This window comes from Cydia splendana, chromosome 19 (assembly GCF_910591565.1).
Source record: "Cydia splendana chromosome 19, ilCydSple1.2, whole genome shotgun sequence".
Lineage (NCBI taxonomy): Eukaryota > Metazoa > Arthropoda > Insecta > Lepidoptera > Tortricidae > Cydia > Cydia splendana.
Window position 1 is genome coordinate 13,914,176 of NC_085978.1, and position 22,069 is coordinate 13,936,244.

The 22,069-nt window shown below is 38.7% G+C and overlaps 1 protein-coding gene and 1 long non-coding RNA gene across 3 annotated transcripts in view; both read left to right on the plus strand.

The window, feature by feature from the left end:
* LOC134800060 (uncharacterized protein CG3556) overlaps positions 1-22,069 on the plus strand; it is a 225,875-nt gene that overhangs the window by 80,214 nt on the left and 123,592 nt on the right. The gene's annotated exons all lie outside the window — the stretch shown is intronic.
* On the plus strand, positions 7,910-12,007 carry LOC134799808 (uncharacterized). The gene is made up of 3 exons (XR_010145468.1): positions 7,910-8,357; positions 8,442-8,609; positions 10,705-12,007. It is a non-coding gene; the product is annotated as an uncharacterized LOC134799808 (long non-coding RNA).

Consider the following 22,069-nt stretch of genomic DNA (forward strand, 5'->3'; position numbering starts at 1 on the left):
CCAGAAGGTCTCCCAAACAATATTCATAAATTGACTTCCAAGCTTTTGAAATGATGAAATAAATTTAATTTAAATTTAATTTAAATTCCCGGCTCCTGTAAACCGAGAAAAGGTTATATTAGCCGATGCCCTTTATGGCCGCTAGAGAAGAAACGAAACAATTGTAAATTTAGCTCACCGCACTGAAAGCTGCTAAGACTTCTGGCGGAGCGCTCCCTTCCCTCGAGCAGGAGTCACTCTGCAAAGAACCAAAACCTGGTTAAGAACAAACCCACAACGTTTCGCGCCATTGTGGAGTTGATCACCACGAAATTTAATTAGTACTCACTCAGTGGAGCTTCCGAAGGACTCAAGCTGTTTCCATCTTTCGGACCACCATGTCGAAAGTGTGGTCTTCCCATAAATTGTGCTCTTGCGAGCGAGTGTCCCCAGAGGGGTTCCCAAATCAAATGTGCAAATCATTCTCGAATGAACTCCTCCAATATGGAGGTCCCTGAGGGCCTAACAAAAGTAGGGTGGCAGTCCCTTGAAGACACAAATCCTTCGAAAATTCTATCTCAATTGTTTAGACAATTTCACTCCTGAGCCTAAGAAATATATTTTTATCATTAAATCTGATATTGTTTCATTCCAGAGCCACTCTGTAAGTCTGTAATTTCTATGTTTTGTTTTATATCAAAATTATTTTTTACCTGAAAAGCATACCTAAATCATACAAAGTTTTCCTGGAGTGACAATATAAATATCTCAAGTTTTAATTACTTTTACTCGTATGACAACCCCGACAACAGATAAGCATCTAGAGGTGCATCTGAATGCAACAGATTATGCAAAGAAGTGCAATTAATATAGTTCGTTTCGGACACTGTTAAAAACGTTGAAATAAGAAAAAGTATTTTTCTTTTGATTATGAATCATCTCAATAATACTTAATATAAATTTAGAAAAATGTACTACGTTACAATACCCCCCTCCCCGATTTTAAGGTTCAACGTAGGTGAACCGCTCGCTGTCCTCAGCGACTTGGATCCTAGAAATAGGTTTATTGGACCAAACCAACAACAAACCAAAGGCAAGAAAACTAACCTACTACACAAGCTATTCAAATTGAACAAAAACCTAACGCGGCTTCGAGATTCTGACTCTCAGGAGTCTAAGGATTCTATGATACATATATCCTCAAAAAAAATTTAAACTACCGTTTCCACAAACATGGATTAACCGAATCTAAAAACAACCGACCAAAAGGGAAATCTCGAACCCACGTTAACATACGGAAGGTGAAAAAAAATCGGGCAAGTGCGAGTCGGACTCGCGCACGAAGGGTTCCGTACCATATAAAAAAAAAACAAAAAAAAAAGCAAAAAAAAAAAACGGTCACCCATCCAAGTACTGACCACTCCCGACGTTGCTTAACTTTGGTCAAAAATCACGTTTGTTGTATGGGAGCCCCATTTAAATCTTTATTTTATTCTGTTTTTAGTATTTATTGTTATAGCGGCAACAGAAATACATCATCTGTGAAAATTTCAACTGTCTAGCTATCACGGTTCGTGAGATACAGCCTGGTGACAGACGGACGGACGGACGGACGGACGGACGGACGGACGGACGGACGGACAGCGAAGTCTTAGTAATAGGGTCCCGTTTTACCCTTTGGGTACGGAACCCTAAAAACTATGCGGCCTCGGCGCAACACATAGAAAAAACCTCCGTTTTATCTTACGAACCAGTGAACAAACCGTTGGCCTTCTCAGTACAACGCGGTAAAAGCTTGTTGTGCTGAGAAAGCCAAATCCAACCGCCAGGACCGATATTCAGCATTCATCAATATAAACTCTTCTTGACCGGGCAAAATGATGAAGTCTAGGCAATAACCATCACCCGACTCCAACAACCATAAATCCAAACCGGAAAACAATCCAACCAAATCTAAGTTTCAAACCATCAAAGTTGCTAACTTAAGTTTCAATCTCTACCTATAAAAGTTTGTCCCCGACTGACTTGTCGGAGGAAACGAAACGTCCAAAATCATGTTGCACAACACCCCCAAAAATATGGTATACCTAAACAAAACCGAGGTACGGCAACATGCGAAATAGTACTACTAAAAAAAATCGTTAGGTCTTACGCCTAACGACACGTGATTTAAAAAAAAATACACTAAGTTAAAAACAAAAACAAACAAAGTACTATTTCGATGTTTGTCGGGTATGGTAAGTACCGGACAAAGCGCAACAATGCGTTTCCATTTGGTCATATTAAAGATAGCTCCGATGTTGGGGTTGAGAGGTACTAGCAGGTGAGTGGTTTGTCGTCCTTGGCGGCACGACGACTGGTACAAGACGAGGGATCGTGCGTCCAAGGATAACTCCCCTAAACTCTAAAACCATACTAATTCCTATATCCCAATATCGCTCTGAGACTGAGCACAGCCTCGATCGCACCGCACATACATCACGCACTAACAGACTCAAACATTCATCGCCCATGCAAAAAATAATAACGAAACAGTTTTTCCCTGTTCGCCACGTTCCGAACAAAATTTGTGAATTAAATATTTTCCGAATATTTAACACTACTAACGATCTCAACCGTCTTTGTTATGTTATGAGAGGTAGGTGATAGTGGTTGTCAACTCTGGCGGCAAGACGACAAGCCAAAGTGACTCGGGGTCTTGCGTCCAGAGATAACTTCCACCTCGAAACCTAACTTCCATTTCCTACTTAAAATCTTTAATATGCCACGACCCAATTGGGTGACCATCCAGCCTTTCAAGCTCATAAACCAAAGGAGATAAAACCTTTTTAACCCTGCACGGTTCATACTTAGGTGCGAGTTTTGACGTAACAAACTTAGAGGCGTCACTTTGCGTGTAAGTACGCTTGTGAACAATATCCCCTACTGAAAACTTCGCCTCTCGGCGTCTCAAATTATAATATTTAACATTTGTTGCATGTGCTTGCAGCATACGTAACCTAACCTGCTCAAAAATCTCTCTCATACAGCCAAATTCGCCTGCATACTCCTCTCTAGGCATACCCACAGCATACTGTTTATCAGTATCTTTATAAAACGAGCCGTTAATGACGGGTTCCCTAGCGTGCACTAGAAAGAAAGGAGAATACCCGGTGGTCTCACTTACTGCACTGTTTATCGCAAACCTGATTTGGTGCAGCTTTTCGTCCCATGTACGGTGATTGTCCTTTACGTAAGACGCTACGGCGGTCATTACTACTTTATTATAACGCTCGACTAAATTTACCTGCGGAGTATAGCGCGGGCCATAAAAAATGTTAGGTACGTTGTAGCGTTTCAATAACTGCTTAAACTCTGATCCCGTGAATTGCGTTCCATTGTCTGCAATCACGGTTTCAGGAACGCCATGTTCCAAAATGACATGGTTTTCAAAATGCTTCGCCACCAAAGCGCTAGTAGCGCGGCGAAGTGGAAATAGCAGTGTGTGTTTCGAAAAGCAACATGTAACAACAAATAAAAATGTATAACCTGCGCGAGAGCGCGGCAGTGGACCGACAAGATCTATGCTAACTACCAACCATGGTCGTCGACATACCTTTGGCTGTCCCATGAGGCCTGCAGTCGGTTTTTGCGAATGCTTGTACGCTGCACAGACATCGCATGCTTTTACGAACTCGACTACATCCTTGTACATACCAGGCCAAAAGTAGGTCAACGCCAACCGGCGATGAGTTTTAAAAACACCGGGACTGCCACCCTACTTTTGTTAGGCCCCACGTTGGGCGCCAGTGAAACGTGCTATTTTTTAAGGTAAATAAGATTGCAAAGCTCCGGCTTGTTCAATAAAGCATAGCACGTTAGCACAGAAAATAAAATTAACTTAATTAGTAAAAATGTGGTGTCAAAAATTGCTTGCTGGAGGAACCTTATTTTGGGAGATAAAAAGCGAACAAATTTATATTTAAGGAACTTTATTTATTACTAAAATCTTGCCTATGCAATGTTAGTGGCTTAATCTAAACTTATGACCTCTGTGTGAACCTCTAACTTGATTTGACGACACCTAATGGTAGAACTTAGCTCAGTGGACGGCGGGGCCGCTTAATAGGTCCAGAATAAAGCTTCACACAGAATTCTACTTATTTAAGAACTAAATTATCGTAACTCTAAATTCGATGTACCAGGATTTTCAAAAGTCTTTATGCTACTTTAATGGTTGCTCATAGTTTTAAATTCACTCTACACTTTACAGCTGGTGCTGATGCCCTACAAAATTAAAACATGGAAAGGACCGACCTCAGGATGAAAACCTTCCTCAGACGCTGCGGGGTGTCAGGCTGGTTTCCCCGAGAAGGCTAGAAGCTGAGCGGAGATGTAGAGCTCAGGGTCCGCGCACGTGGTACCAAGACGACGTGGCAGAGGCAGATGGGATGCTTAATTCCTCGATCCAGGAGGTCTCCCAAACAATATTCATAAATTGACTTCCAAGCTTTTGAAATGATGAAATAAATTTAATTTAAATTTAATTTAAATTCCCGGCTCCTGTAAACCGAGAAAAGGTTATATTAGCCGATGCCCTTTATGGCCGCTAGAGAAGAAACGAAACAATTGTAAATTTAGCTCACCGCACTGAAAGCTGCTAAGACTTCTGGCGGAGCGCTCCCTTCCCTCGAGCAGGAGTCACTCTGCAAAGAACCAAAACCTGGTTAAGAACAAACCCACAACGTTTCGCGCCATTGTGGAGTTGATCACCACGAAATTTAATTAGTACTCACTCAGTGGAGCTTCCGAAGGACTCAAGCTGTTTCCATCTTTCGGACCACCATGTCGAAAGTGTGGTCTTCCCATAAATTGTGCTCTTGCGAGCGAGTGTCCCCAGAGGGGTTCCCAAATCAAATGTGCAAATCATTCTCGAATGAACTCCTCCAATATGGAGGTCCCTGAGGGCCTAACAAAAGTAGGGTGGCAGTCCCTTGAAGACACAAATCCTTCGAAAATTCTATCTCAATTGTTTAGACAATTTCACTCCTGAGCCTAAGAAATATATTTTTATCATTAAATCTGATATTGTTTCATTCCAGAGCCACTCTGTAAGTCTGTAATTTCTATGTTTTGTTTTATATCAAAATTATTTTTTACCTGAAAAGCATACCTAAATCATACAAAGTTTTCCTGGAGTGACAATATAAATATCTCAAGTTTTAATTACTTTTACTCGTATGACAACCCCGACAACAGATAAGCATCTAGAGGTGCATCTGAATGCAACAGATTATGCAAAGAAGTGCAATTAATATAGTTCGTTTCGGACACTGTTAAAAACGTTGAAATAAGAAAAAGTATTTTTCTTTTGATTATGAATCATCTCAATAATACTTAATATAAATTTAGAAAAATGTACTACGTTACAATGGACTTACAAATTATATGCCAGAGTATTTATTTTAACATGAATAATAACAAATTGTGTAATAACCTTTAGATATTATAATCAAGTTGTGTAAAAAGAAAGATTCGTTCTTATAAAGTTACAAGTTTTTTTTGTACCGTAATATCATGTAACTTTAGTCCACAACTTACAATAAGTCTAACAACTACGGTCCAAATTCAAGTTCCAGTAAAATATGTATAAGCACTTTTCAAATTATGTTGAGTATATAATATAGAAAGAGCATTAGTGTATCTAAACTCCAACATAAATGTAACGAGTACCTACCTAGGTATACATTATAAAGACTCGTTAAGAATCAACGTTAAAAACTGGACCATAAGTATTACCAAAGAGAATAGATAGTATAGAGGGGTCCTGTCATAGTAAATTTTGTAGTCACAGTAAATTTACTGCCATCTTTCGACACACGACTAAAACTCAAAATGAAAACGTATAAAATTATCAAAAAAATGTATATATATGGATAAATGATTTTATTATTTTTATATCATTTTGACCCATGTTCATTCACTGATATCTATGTGTTAAAATTGTTAAATATGAAACGGTGTCGTCACGCCATCTAGCCGAGCATAGGCTAAAGGTGTGTGCGCCATCTATCCGAGAATGACTTTTTCTTGATTTCCGATGCACGTTTTTCCTTGTATTACTTAAGGACTATATTAGTTACCTGATTTTACGGTAGGTACTTAGGTTTAATTTTAACAATGATAAAATAAAATGAATAAATTATCTAAGAATAATTTATAACATTACCCACAGACTGGCATATGTTCCAAATGCTACTACAAACCCCCCAGAGCGCCTAAGAGATATAATGGCAGCATCAGCGTCTAAAGCCTTGCACCGACGCCCCCACGAGTATCCGATTTATCTATTAACGAATCAGAGATACGCCTTACCTGGCTCGCAGCCAACGAGGATATTCACACAGCAGTGCTGAATTGCCAATTCAAGTGTGATTTCGAGATTTTATACTCATTAGGGTATTCAAATTGTTTTAAACGGGTTAAGGATGACTCACGTTAGACCGTGCCGCTTGGTTTTCTACGGAAAGCACCACGTGATCACCGATCAGCAGTCATAGAAAATGACATATCGGACGCCTCGACCCTCTAACGGTCTAGCGTGAGTCATCCTTTACGTCCTTTACCTACTCACGTGTTGACGTCTTTACTTGACAAGTTGCAATCCCATTAATTTAAATTTAAAAAGTTTAATTCTCTCGAGAGTTTCTCGTAAGGTACGTCTGCTGTGTCACTTTGTGAAACCCTGGTTTTTGTCGTTCAATATCAAACGTTTCTGGTAGCTACATAGTCCATACTAGTTATCATGAGCCGCCTCGTAAGCATGTTAGTCGAAAGTTAAATGATGCTGCATATTTATGTAGACACTGACAACTGCCAAATTCGTTTATTTCATGATGCTGTCACACAACAGTTAGCTATGATTTATATGCCTTGCTATGACATACTTTAACTAGGATACCATTAATCCCACGAGGCAAACGTTCGCCATCACTCGTGAATATGGCCCAACTTATGCATTCATAGGGCGGCTAACACGTACGCGGAAGCGGAATAACGTTATGAATTTTGCAATTGTTTCAGCTTTATTAGTACTGCGAGTAAATAGGCTTTTTGATCTCTGTTAGTTATGATTTGTGAAAAGCTATTATTATTCTTTTGTGTATTTTAAAAGTGCGAGCGAAATTTATAGAAAGTAAGTTAGGCAGACGTTGACGAATATGTCAGTTTGACACTGCTAAGGGTAACATTCCATTTCTGACCGCAGCTGAACTACTAGTACGAACGCGTCGGTGTTATAGGGCTGATTTAGACGGCGCGCGAACTCGCATGCGATTTTAGTTAAATTGCGGACTGTTGGTTACGTCCAATTCAACCGACCGATCAAAACCCGCAATGGTATGAGACTCGCATGCGAGTTCTCGCATCGTCTAAATCAGCCCTTTTATTGTCAATTTCCATAGTCTATTATGCGAGGTGGGGCGAAATATTCACCATGTTACTGAATATACAGCATGAATATGAGATTGTTTTTAAAGCTTCTGTGAACCTGGTACCCCTCTTAGGTTTGTGCATCGGGCTTACTATGGTTGCACTGTGCACTGTCAGTGCGCAAACAGAGCGTATCGGATGTAAGGAACTGCATATTATGAATATTGTAAGTCTCGAGGGAATGTCTAGAGAGTACTGAATTTAGTGTTAACAATAAATATAAGCTGGGAACGGTGGATAAACATCTCTCGAGGTTTATATCAACAGTCTTGTTTGTATTGTAATTAAATTTTTAGGGTTCCGTACCCAAAGGGTAAAAACGGGCCACAATTACTAAGACTCACTGTCCGTCCGTCTGTCTGTCTGTCACTCATGAACCGTGATAGTATTTCTGTTGCTGCTATAACAACATGATGAATATGCGGGCTTAGCAAGGTTATATCATATTGCGCGTGGAATCTACTGTCGTCTTTTAACGATAGTCGTATTTTTATCGTTTTGCTGAACATGGTTACGGGCTACGATAAGAATACCACGTCGATATCGTATAAAGTTATCCACTATCATTCGTAAGTGACCACGATTGTCTATGCCTAGAGTTTATGAAAAATCCATTTAATGCCTGGCTTTATTAAAATGTCGGACGTGTGTCGGACGATGTTTGAAAACGAATAGTTAGTTTTATTACTACACTTCCAAATTGAAAAATGTTTAAATGAGTGACAGCTTTATACAAATTGACTTACATTATAACATGCACGGATAATCGTGTTTTCTCAACTGACAATTCACTTGACATTGACAAGCATCGCGTACGCGCATGATTCAGTGAATTTAGTGAAAATACAAACCAAGTCGAAGAAAAATACTGATTTGCTGTGTAAACTAAAGGAAATGCCACCCAAAATGTAAGTTTCTCTAATTTATTTATAGAATAAGTTATAGTTCGTTTGATCATTAACTGGTTTTGTCATGAATATGTTTAATTTCAGTCGATGCTTCGGCGCACAAGAAAATGCTAGCCAAATATATAACTCAGCATCCCCTGTTCGCCTACACCTACAGGGAGATTCATGAGCCTCTCGGAACCCAGAGATACAAAATGCAATGGTGCAGCATGTGCACACAAGTTCTAAGATCTAGAAGAAAGGATTGAAGATGTAAGTACACCTTTCTTAAACTAAAATCATGAAAAGTTTCTGGTGCCTTTTAATATTATTGACACTTAATATCTATTTCTTCTCATTCTATCTATTATGTTCTACTAAGTGACAAAAGTTTGTTAAAAACCTGTTCTATCACTACTATAATTGCAGGAAGTTGATTTGGCAACAATGATGGGTTAAGAGTTACACTACAACACTACCTATGCATACATTTATTCACACTGCATAAAAAGTGCATACTTAAGGGTTCTAACAAATATTAAAATCTTTGAAACCCGTAGACCTCACTTTAAAAACTTATATATTTTTTTACTCTGTTTGTATATTCTAGAAGCTGGTTTTGTAGCAAGAATAAAAGTTTATTGAAAAAGAAAAAGACACACTTTATGCCATAAATCTAAGACATAAAGATAAAATATTATTAATAAGTATTTAGTTTTTATGCCCGTTCCGGATGTGAACTCACGCTCACTTAAACTGTAAGTCCTTCCTCTTCATAACCGTTTTATGTATGATTGTTTTGCCGTTCAGGCAACCTATCTATGGAATGCACTCCCTCTACCTGTAAGACAAGCCCCAAGAAAATTTGTTTTTTATCTGCTAAATGTCTCGTCTAGTGTCTATCATCCCATATACATATTAGTACATTTATTTTTATAACATATATGTATGTTTATGTTAGTATGTATATCTAAGATATACCTACTGCATTTGCTTTTTGATTGGTTTTTGCACCAACCTTTAGTGTTTATATGTGACGTCCCACGGGTAAAGGTACCTTATGGCGGTTGGCGCTTACGCTATTAACTATTAACGCCGCTCCAATATTATTGCGGCGCTATGCGACGTAAGCGCCAGCCGCCATAAGGTACCTTTTGCCGTGGAACGTCACATATTTGTTTCTATGGTTGACTAGTAGGTGATAGATAATGCCTTTTGGCATTAAGTTCGCCATTTTTACGTAATTCTGTATTTTTGTGCAATAAAGTTTATAAATTAAATAAATAAAGTAGCCATACCCACAAGTAACTTACAAATTCCCTGCAAGAGTTAGGCCGGCGCCCCACTGCTGCGCACGCTATGTACACGACCCACGTTCCTATACAAAATTTCGTGGGCTTGCCCACGGTTTGTATTAAAACGTGGGCCGTGGATGTAGCGTGCGCAGCAGTGGGGCGCCGGCCTTATTCAATACAAATAAATTGTATTAGTACCTATTCTACTAAGATTATAAAATAATATAATACCTACTCGTACAATATTCTTACTTATAACATGTAGGTAATATAGGAATACTAGGAACAGTTATGTTAGCACTAAAGCTGGCCATATACATTTGACAGCTAAGTTTGACCCACTTCCCGATTTCCGATTGAGCTGAAATTTTGCATACATAACAATATGTAAATCGGATGACAATTGCAATATTATGATGACATGGAGCTGATCTGATGATGGAGACATGAGGTGGCCATGGGAACACTGTGATAAAACAACGCAAACTAATTGTGCTTGGTGTTGTTAGAATGGACTCATGGAGTATTAGTTGCCTGTTGAAAGAAAAGTACAGTCAGCGATAAAAGCTTGTACCAAAAATTATATTTTTGCCAAAAACTTATTTATATTGTTAGGGCTTGGGAGTAGAAGCTGGTTTCTTTACTGCTGGCAGCTGGAATATTTTTTTTGTGTTTGGTAAAGTGGTCTATTGTACCTATACCTGACTATGGGAATGATTTTAGCAGCCTATGTATGTGTGTGGGTATGTTTGTGTCGTATATTACCCTAGCATAGAATATCTGAGATACATTTTGATAAATAAGGTGTTCGTTGGTTTGTTTTATGTTATGACGCAAGTGGTACAGAACTACACTTGATACATAATACAACTTTAATAACGGATAAATAATTACTAGAACAAAATTCAATTTATTTTCAGTCGATAATTTGGACAACTGTAACAAAAAAATCCCCCTGGCTTAAAAACGAGAGCTTTCTAAAAGTGACATTAATTTCACATAATTTGCCAATGAACCGCTGTAAGTACTAGCCTGCGCCTGACCTCATCTAATATAATTTGTTTCTGTTTCAGTCATAACATATTGGAGGCTTGAAAGTGCACATACCCATAGATTGGACGTTAAGCTCAACGAGACCATGCGATGCATCTCAGGCACTATCCGATCTACAACCGCCACTGGCTGCCGGCATTGAGTCACATTGCCCCTCCTCACATCCGACGACTCAAGGCGTTGAAGAGGGAGGCTGAGAATATCACGAATAACCCCACAATGCCTGTCCACGAGGAATTCTGCCGCCCGACTGCCCGCCGACCCTGTGCTACAGCTGGGAGCCTGAGCAGCTTTAATATTTCGGATAGGTGGATAGCGGAATGGTCAGCTTCGGCAGCTCGGAGTTGCTGTATATCTGACCCAACTAAAAAACCAAAAGGGTTTGACCTTCCTCGGAAAATCTGGTGCCGCCTGAGAACCGGACATGGCCGCTGCAATTCAGCCACACAAATGGAGATAGACGGCTTTCCCACTTTGCGAATGCAGAATGCAGACCACTTAGCATATCTTCCAACGCTGCCCACTCCACTCCTCCTCCACTCCTGGGCCTGTTGAGGACCTGAAGACCGTGACACCTGACTTGGTTGCTTGGCTTGGCAACCTCAAGGCTACACTCTGAATGCCCTCATCAGTTTATGATATGAAATGAAATCACTTTATTGGAGCATTCCACGAGCTGTCCCGTACAAACGCATTTTATTTCCTGTGTTGCGACTTTTTTTTTCGCCATTTAAAGCAAGCGATTAATTTTCCGTGCATGTTTGACCATTTGTCATAGAAAAGGAAACTCTTATACCTGCAAATCTCCAGAAAATCTGCATTTCTACGGGACAAACGGTAGACAATTGCATGGAATGCTCCATTGCCAAAACATGATAAGTTGATGGTAGAAAAAATATTAGGAATACAAACCATATACCTACATATAAATTCTATGTTAAGTATGTACTAAGTTATTCTAGGTTAAGTACTAACTTATTGTCTACTCTATACATAGGTAATTACATTTAGCAAGACATGTTGGCCGTGGGTACCAAGCTCAGCATGTGCTAGACTAGCGTCCAGCGCTGGTTTTCAGTTTGGCCCCTTTTTGTTGGAGGTCTGAGAGGAATGTTGATCTTTTCTGCGCCGTTAAGCATTCTATTTATATTGGAAACGAAACTTATAGATGAGCAGTTATGAAATAGCAATAATACAATAATATGGATATCAAATAAAAGCTAGTGAGAAGACCATTCCAAAAATATATATATGTGTCATACCTATCCACAAATAAAACAACAAACAACCTTTTCAGTTCATTAGTATTATCATTAAGCGTTTTACAACGTAAGTTAGACCGTCGAATCAGACAGAATGGTAAGGGCCCCCGCTCAGTGGCGAAACTGGGGGGGGGGGGTTGGAGGGGGCACGTGCCCCGGGCGCCGTCCAAGGGGGGGCGCCAAAATGAGCTAAAGACTACCTCTCCGCCTTGCCAAAGGCAGCAGGGAAACTTTTGTCAGTCGTATTTACCACCACTGTGAAGTGTGAAATGCGGATGGTAATCTGGCCCACAGCGCAAAAGAGAAAGACGATCTTTTAGGAACTCTTTTTGCATCGAACTCGACCTTGAAAGACGACGGTAGCGCCCTACCGCCCACCATCCCGTAGTGTGAATACTCTATGCCAGAAACTTCTATCAAGCAGAGGGATATTCGGCGGGAGTTGCTATGCTTTCGTTTTATAAGGCGAGCGGGCCAAGTGCTTCAGAGTTGTGTCCAGTGTTAGCGCGTCTTACGTTAGGGGTCTCCTGTCGAAGTTACCATCTTATGGACTGTCCAATAGACTACCTATTATGCAAGTGGATCGCTAGCCCTTTGTCCGGCAGGCGCATATGAGCCGTAGTTGACGGAACCTGCTTCAATAGCTGCTGCTGCATATCTGTGACATGTTGTCTATCGACGACATTCATCGATATGTGGACTACTGAGGCTTCCTATACAGGATGGCTAAAAAATAACTACATTCCCGTTGCCAGGGAGGTTTTGGGATTATACTGAGTAACTTTTGCTACGGGACCAACCTCGAAATCGCGAAAAAAATAGTTTACCCTCCCATAGAAATTGGACCAGCCAAAATGTATGAAACAGCCAAATTTTTTTTCGCGACTTAGGGGTTGGTCCCATTTCGTTTCGGAGTGGGGGGGGGGAGGGAGGCGCAAATTTGGTGCCTGCCCCGGGCGCCATATGACGTTCCTGGTACAAAAGCTGTTCATACTTCATAGTAATCCAGCGATAAAGCTGCTGGCATGATGGGCACTTTCACACCGGGTACGGCAGCCAATGATTTGTTTGTACACCTACATTTAATGTGTAAATAAACTTTGTTTAATTAATTGGCAATAGTTGTTTTATTTACCCATTTATAATATTCTCTCTAGCACAGAGCCGAAATTGTTAACTTATCTATAGAGTTTAGTAAACAAAAAAGACTTGACAACACCACAAGTGACGAGAATTGTCATTCTTGTATCTACCTAAATGGAATTTAACATAGTTTTTAATATTCAACATTAGTTATTGGCGTATTGAGTCTGACCGCAGTTATAGTCACTAATGTAGACTTATTAGCATAATAGAGCATTTAGGAATATTCTTATTTGACCTTTTCACCGCCAGACTCACTAGACGCGTCGTTAAGACGCGTCTTTTCATACAAACGTAGTCCACATTTTTCTCTCTGGATAATAACATTAAATATTTTGATACAATTTGTTGTATATCATATCAACATCAACTACAGCCATGCCCCTACGTTTGTTCTTTTTTTTTAATTTTTAATTATTATAAGAGTTAGAAGCATTTAAAAATTTGTATGTAATCTGTCTTCCGCTCCTAATTTTTACAATAATCAAAAATTCGAACGTAGGGGCATAGCTATATGGTTAATATACATTAAATTATGTAAAAATATTTTCCATAATGTCAATATCCAGAGAGGAAAATGAGGACTACGTTTGTATGGAGAAGCGGAAGCGGCCATCTCCCTTTCCTCTTAAGTAAGAACGTGCCTAAAATGTTTTTATTACCTATGCTTTCATTGTACTATACTGCATATGAGTCGGATTTTACATTTAGAAGCTATAATATTACAAATTTTGTACGCATAAGGCTAAAATGAAAAATAAGAATAAGTGACACCTACATTGAAGCATGCCCGGGAATGGTGTTCTGTGTGAAGATTATCCGTCTTGAATGTTTACTAGTCTCTACTTGTATAGAAATATAGGTAAATTAGGTAGGTATTTGTGTGATAGTAAAACATAGTAATAGGCGAAATATGTATTTATTAAGCTTATTAAGAGCCGGTTTTGTGCATGCTTGCATGCTTAGGAAGGTTTTTAGGAGCGTCTTCTCTAATTTTTCCCTTGATCCACGAGAAGTTTTCTGGAAGAAAAAGAAGGAAATAAGTAAAAGTAGGTTCATGTGGCAGCGATGGAGTAAGTATTTTCACATGAGTGCAGTCTAGTTCACTCAAGATATATACTAAACAATCGCCAGGAATAATATCCATTAAACAAGGCAGCACATTAGAACTAGGTGCCTTAGTTAAACCTAATAAGTATTGCATTCCCAGATTATATATCCCAGAGATAACTACTTATCATACATAACTATCAAACAATGGGTAGGTACATATCTCAATGCATAATACAGCCGCACTCATACTTATTCAAAAAAGGAAAAGTTACTAAGACAGTCCTTGTGGAAAGTCACAGTTTTTTATGTCTAATACTTAATTCAGTGCTCAAAAGAACTTACCTTCTGTTTACAGCATCTACAAACTGCTCGAGGTTCAGGCTTACAGTAGTGTGGCCAATCCAGTCAGTAGTGCTCCAATGGACAAGCCATGATCTTGACTAGTCCCACGTTGGTAGTTAATTGCCATCAGCTAGCAGGTGTAACTGTTACACACCAGCAGCTGCTGCTGCTGCTGGTGGTGTAGGTGTGCTGCTGGTGTGGTGTATACTGTTAGAACCTAAAACAAATAAGTACCTAATTACAGTACCGGCCAATAATATATCACCTCCATGCTTTTACGGTATAACTTTTTTTTATATTTGTGAGTGACTTCCACAGCTTTAGGTAGTTTAGTAGTATTCCTTGTCCAGTGATGAGAAAAATTGGTCTATGTAATGATTTTTTCATGGAGGTTTTTTGTTTTAATGTATGGTCAACCTCATTATTTTTAAAGAGCTTTTTTAGTAATATGCTGAGTCTCTTATTGTAGTTCACAGTATTTCAGTATTCATAATATCTTATACCTTTAAACGAGCAATTCTTGTATATTTATTTATTTATATGTATATATATTTCGGGGATATCGGAAACGGCTCCAACGATTTCGATGAAATTTGCTATATGGGGGTTTTCGGGGGCGAAAAATCAATCTAGCTAGGTCTCATCTCTGGAAAAACATGCATATTTATATAAAATGACTAGTAAAATATGAAATCTACAAACTAACCTACTACAAGTTCATACAAAAACACACAAAGGTGATATGTTATTGACCGGTACTGTAAATCTAATTTTGTCAAGTAGATTTTCCCCCTGGAGGTTAGGATATGAATGTTGAAGTAAATAGTAGCTTAAGTAACCTCTGTTAGTAGGTTAGTAGCATAAGTAAGACAGTACATATAATAATGAGGCCGGTACCTAGTATTGAAGAGTTTAGTAGCATTGTCATTAAGACGTCTGTTTTACATAGAATCAATGATTTCAAATATAATAGGGTCTATGCATAGAATACATATTAACTTTATAAGAAACACTGCAATTTTATAGCTTTACCTTTGAGATGTTTTGGTAGGTAACCCATCACCGTTTTGAAGCTCGGCGTTAAATTCGGCACATAAGTAAATGCACTGCACACTCCTTACGCACTCTGTAAATATGCCGAAACTCTTCGTCCGTCATATTAAATGGGCTGCAAGTGTTTCTTAAAGCTGTTTACGATATTTTTCTTCAACAGCAGCCGCGAGTAGGAATAATAAAATTTGACTTCCCTGCGAAGAAAATATTGACAATATTATATACAGCGGAACATTGTAACTAATAACTCTCAATATAATCATAGAAAAACTGATATTTACCTGTAATTTATACCTTAAAATATGATTATTCACTACTTTTGCTTTCACGACAAGGCTTATCGTCATCTAAGAAGCACGTAGTTAAAATTAACTAAGTTGAACTGTCAAAATGGGACAATCTGTCAAATTATCCACATCTTATCCAACGACCATGTTATGCAAATTGTCTTCTATCATCTACCGCTGTCAAATGTGGATAACTCCATATATCGTCTGCAACCATAGTATGGATGATAAAACCGACGATAACGGCCGTTTTATCCACACCTATTGCGTGATAACTACCTTGTCGTACAACCTTGCTAAGCCCGCTGATGATGATATAACAACAAATACTCAAAAGTACGGAACCCTCGGTAGGCGAGTCCTACTCGCACTTAGGTTTTTAACTAAAATACTATTTGGTATGTTTCATGTTATTTTAGCAATTTTGCAATATTGTGTGAATTTTTTTCTTTATTAGATTTAGCAAGTAGTTTAATGTTGTTGGAAAAATTTATATCATAAATAGAGGAAACATATCAATTGCGTGAAATCCGTATAACAGTGGTAAGAAAAATGTGGGTAATGAGACCTTTACTTACTGAAAGATCCTTAACCTTTTTTTGTACGGCCTACGTTTTAGAAAGAATACTGTTTTTTCCTCTTTTATATTTTGGATTTGATCGTTTCTAAATAAAGCCCTTCCAAGGTATAAAACAGGTAAAAAGTTATATAACGGTGGCAATATATCGTGGTGTACAAATACATATATCGGTGCGGCCAAGGTGTTCACAAATGTCTGAACACACCTCTACTGTCAAGGCGTTAGAGTGCGTGTTCATATATTTTTGAGCACCTCGGCGCTCCGTTATATCTGATGGCGCTTGTACCTGCCCAGGCAACACTACTAAACAACTCAAGCACCAGGCTCGCATAAAACCATAACAGCTACGATATAGCTCGCGGTAATTTGATGGCAGGTTATTAAGCGATCGTCGTTGGGGGACAGCTTTTAACCAAATTACCGGGCGAGTACTAGCCGTGGAGTACCTCATACAGACTCCATACATACATGCCCTATTTTTACCGGCTTTGAAAAAGAGGAGGTTCACAATTGGGATGTTTCCTCTACTTAAAATAAATTATTTCACACAGTGCACGAAATAAAGCACCAGATATTACTATAAAAACGTAGATAGCAGTTATTTTTAAACACAATTTCTATTTAATAAATCGAATTGAAATGTAAAAATATTCGTTATATTAGCAAATCGTTTTGACACTGTTAAAAAAGAAGCTGGTTTGACTAGTAGGAAAGTCTAGTGACTAGTATTCGTCGGGATATTTGTTTTTAACCTTTTGTTTATTTTTCCAATTAGGTACTGCATTGATAAGAATGATTGTAAAGGAAATTAGTTCTCATTTGGTCTTATTACAATCACGTCAGGATATAATGAGGGAAATCTAAAGACCTCGAGCGAACCTTTCAAATATTATGGTCACACGTATTGTGATTACGATAACTTATTGATAGTAGGTATGTTATGTTCTAAGCAGACATCGTAAGTTTTATAGCATTTTCGGTGCAGCGGAGTGGAGTTAACGGAATTGGTATAAACAATTTCAACCCTTATGATTATTAGTGTTAATTACGTTAATATTAACCTTAGTTTACCACTTCAGTTGGAATTATCTATTCCCATTCCGTTAACACCACTCCGCTGCACCAAAAATGCTATAAAATTTACAATGTCCTGTTATTGGACTGTTTTGTCAAGTACATTATTTTTTGTTAAACATTCTACTTGTGCACCTTGAGCTACATGATTGAGTTACATTCAATATAATTTTAACTCTAATTAAATTTATTAATAATTGTGTCTTACAAGTCTACTGTAGATCGTAAACATGGACGCAAAAATGAGCGAAAGCGAGGGCCAATATGTGATGAGGTGATCGTGTATCGTCTTACATGCTCCATCTAGCAGTAAAGCAATCTGTGGCACCAGGCTCGCAGGGTGATGTCGTATTAACCCTAATGGTCAGTCTTATGTAACGTAATTATGGGGCGGAGTAAATATTCCTGGCTATCCTGGCTAACATTATTAGGTGAGTCGGTTATACGCTCACATACACAATCGTGTGGGAGCCGGGACTTATTTACCTGTAGCATCCTGTAGTACCTACACTGATGTTTACAAAGCAATAAATATTCAATAATAGGGACTAATAAAAACTAGATTTTGTTACCTAGGTCCGTGGGGTAGGGGGGCTCGGGGGCTCCACAAGGCGCTCAGCAAACGCCTAAGGGAGGCCTCAGGTGACCCTCGCTCAGGCAATTCAGCGCGGGAACGCTGCCTGCGTGATGGGCACCCTACCAAGGGCGCAAAATTTTGATAGGTATTTTTAATATTTTAGCTTTAATTATTTTGATTGTAGTTATTTTTTGTTTTATATTAATTTTATAACACTTAGGACCAGTTGCGCCAACCACAAATTAACAGACTGATCAACGTCAAGCAGCAGATAACTATGAAAATTTCCATACAACAAAATTTAGCGAACGCTAAAACGGTAACAAACCGTGTGGTGCAACCGACCCTTAGTACCTATATAATAAATGAGTTTTCAATTGTTACCTATTAAATTTAACACCGGAGTGGTCATTAACAGGCGTTCCCCTCAGTCGAAAAAAGGCGGCCAATGGTCAACGACATGTCAACCACATGTATGGACTGACGTTTATCTGACATGGCTATGTTTACGTTACGTATACATTTCATTTTTCATTTATTCTATTCTTAAACAATACAATCATTGTGTCAGAAATCACATTAAATACATTTTATAAATAACAACAATAAACCATTAATACTAATACTAAATAACAATTATAAATACCTTATGTTAGGACCTATCATATATTTCCTCAATACTATAGGAGCATCTAGTCAATAAGAACGACTTCAACTTACGCTTAAATAAGAACCAGTCCGTAATTACTTTTAGGTCAGTAGGGAGCTTATTAAATAGAGTGACCGCCTGATATCTTGCACAATGTTTAGCTACCTGAAGCTTTGGAATGAAACTGTGCTTTATGTTTTTTGTCCTTGTGGCTAGGCGAGACTCCTGTTCTTCAACCGTACAAACTTTAGCAACGTCTTTCACAAACTGGGTAAGAAGAATGAGGACGTACAAGCTGGGACCCGTGAGAATACCTAGTTTTTGAAAAAACTCTCTACATGAACCCAGAGTAGGAATGCGTACCATTGCTCGAATTGCTCTTTTCTGGGCAATCAAGGCTCCGTTTATATTATATAAAAAACTATTTCCCCAAAACCTTATACTGTACCGCAATCTTGACTCTACTAGGGCATAATAAACAATTTACAGTTGATCTAGATCTAACACATCTCTGAGGCTTCTAAGGGCATAACAAGCGGAATGGATCGAATTTATTATAGCCTCCAACTCTCGCTTCCAATTTAGATTAGCGTCAATGTAAACTCCTAGAAATTTAACGTGATCAGCAGTATTCAAACTGACTTGGTCCATAGTAACATCAAGTTTGTCAGTTTTCTTGGCGTTTAGTTTGAATAGTAAAGCTTGGGTCTTGTCTGAATTCAGGCGTAAGTTATTAGACGTGAACCAATGGGTGAAGGCTGAAATAGCACTATTGGTAATACTATTGAGCTCGGCCATGCCATTCGCAGATATCACTGCGTTTGTGTCATCAGCAAAGACAATCAAGGAGCAGCTCGGCACGACACTAGGCACATAATTGACTAGGTCATTAGCAAATAGGAGGAAAAGTATAGGGCCCAATATGGAGCCCTGTGGTACCCCTCTGTTTACTCTAACTAACTTTGATTTAACAGGAATATCAACTCTACATTCACCACTAACTTCAAAATTATTTATTTCGACATATTGGTTCCTATTTTGAAGATAGCTAGCTAAAAGATGATACGCATTACCCCTGATTCCATAAAATTTAAGCTTTTCCATTAGAATCACATGGTCGACCGTGTCAAATGCGGAACTCAGGTCAAGGAATAGTCCTACAACTCTTTTACGATCATGTAGTTTAGTGATCACATCATCGATTAGGGCATCTACGGCATCTGCTGTTCCCTTATTCTTCTGGAAACCGAATTGTCGCGGGTTAATTATATCATTCTCCTGGAGGTGTTTTAAAAGTCGCGTTTTAATCAGCTTTTCAAAGATTTTTGAGACCACTGGCAGAAGCGCTATAGGCCGGTAGTTTTTCGGGTCACTTTTTACACCTTTCTTGTAAACCAGGAGAACTCTAGCCACCTTTAGTTGGTCAGGGAAGACAACACGATCGAAGCAATTGTTAAAGAAACATGCAAGTGGCTTAGCTAATATATCTATGCAATTTTTAATTACTAAAATTGGCATTTCATCATGCCCGCAAGATTTTTTGTTTTTCATGTGCTGTACTGTCTTTGTTATCTCTGATGGCGTAAATGGTTTCCACGAAATATCTTTATAGTACCTACTATTGTTATTATTTCCTAGATGCAGACAATGAACTGCGGCATTCAAATCACCAGAGCTTTTACATTTGATGTGCCCCTCCCCCGCAAAAAACGGCAGACTATTTTGTACCGAAAATTATAGACATGGCGTCTCCGTTGGTTATATCCTCTAAGATTTAACATGTGCCATCATCTCAATAACGGTTTACTGTTATTTAGGCAATATTATTTGCGTGTCCTTTCTCGTCTCAAGTACCTGCATTTGATGATATGAGTAACTAGACACATTTTTTACCGACGTGACATTTTCGGATAGAATTTATGCAGGGACACGCAACGCACACGGTGCACGATAATGTCATGAGGGTACGTCAGGTACGTGGAACCGTTTTGTAGACAACAGTTTTTGGCGCGATATTATGTTAACTTACATCAAAGACATATGTAACTTCGTATAAGATGAATAAAGTCTAAGGAAAAAACGTGCCTCGGAAATCAAGATAAAGTCATTCTCGGATAGATGGCGCACACACCTTTAGCCTATGCTCGGCTAGATGGCGTGACGACACTGTTTCATATTTAACAAATTTAACACATAGATATCAGTGAATGAACATGGGTCAAAATGATATAAAAATAATAAAATCATTTATCCATTTATATTCATTTTTTTGATAGTTTATACGTTTTCATTTTGAGTTTTAGTCGTGTCGATAGATGGCAGTGAATTTACTGTGACTACAAAATTTACAATGACAGGACCCCTCCATACCATCTATTCTCTTTGCTTACATTTACACCTTATTACTGTGTTGCAAGTGCGTTGCCGGCATTTAAGATGGAAGTACGCTTTTTTCTTAAAGGTTTGGAAGTCGTATCGGTCTTAAAATACCGCGAGCGACAGTTGTTCATTCAACAGGTTAGCTGTGCGAGGCAGGAAGTTTCTGGAGATACGCACAGTTGAAGACTGCCAAACCATTTAAATAAATAAATAATAAATAAACAAAAATAAAAATTATTTATTTTCGGATTCCTCAGATCCATAGATTGTTAGTTACAAGACAATTATAAAACTACATTAGTAAACTTAAAAACATAAAAATACTTGTTTTCTAGGTCGTAAGACATGAAGGTCGGTATATCGGCGGAGAATATCCGAATCCCACCTCTCTGCTATCATTCTCAGGATGCTATTTGAGCTCCCCCTCATCCGTATCACCACAGATGCCGTCTTCTTCCTTACTATGTAAGTGGTGAAGATGGAAATGTTGTAATGACTCACGCTAAACCGGGCCCGGACCGGGTCGGAGCTTCCGGCGCTTCGTTTTCTACGGAAAGTACCATGTTATCACCGATCAGACGTCATAGAAAATGACATGTCGGACGCCTCGGCCCGGGTACGGCCCGGTCTAGCGTGAGTCATCCCCAAAGCGATGGCGGAAAGAACAAGTATGCCACCAAGGTATGCCTCTTTTGCCCAATTTTTAACTGTGTACCACCGAGAAAGTATGTTATTTTTATTTCGTTATTTCGAGTCATAACTATTAATCAAAACTATTACGCGCGACTCACCGCTCTATTAATATTCATTGTATCGAGTGACGTCATTACTTGCTTGTCGGCGAGCCGATATTATATTTCACAAATAATATCATACTGTTAAACATTTTTGGGGAATGCTAAAACATACATTTATCAGAATCTTCATTCAAAGTGGACTAGCAAATTCAATTATCATATCAGAATTTTACACATACATCCTCGGCC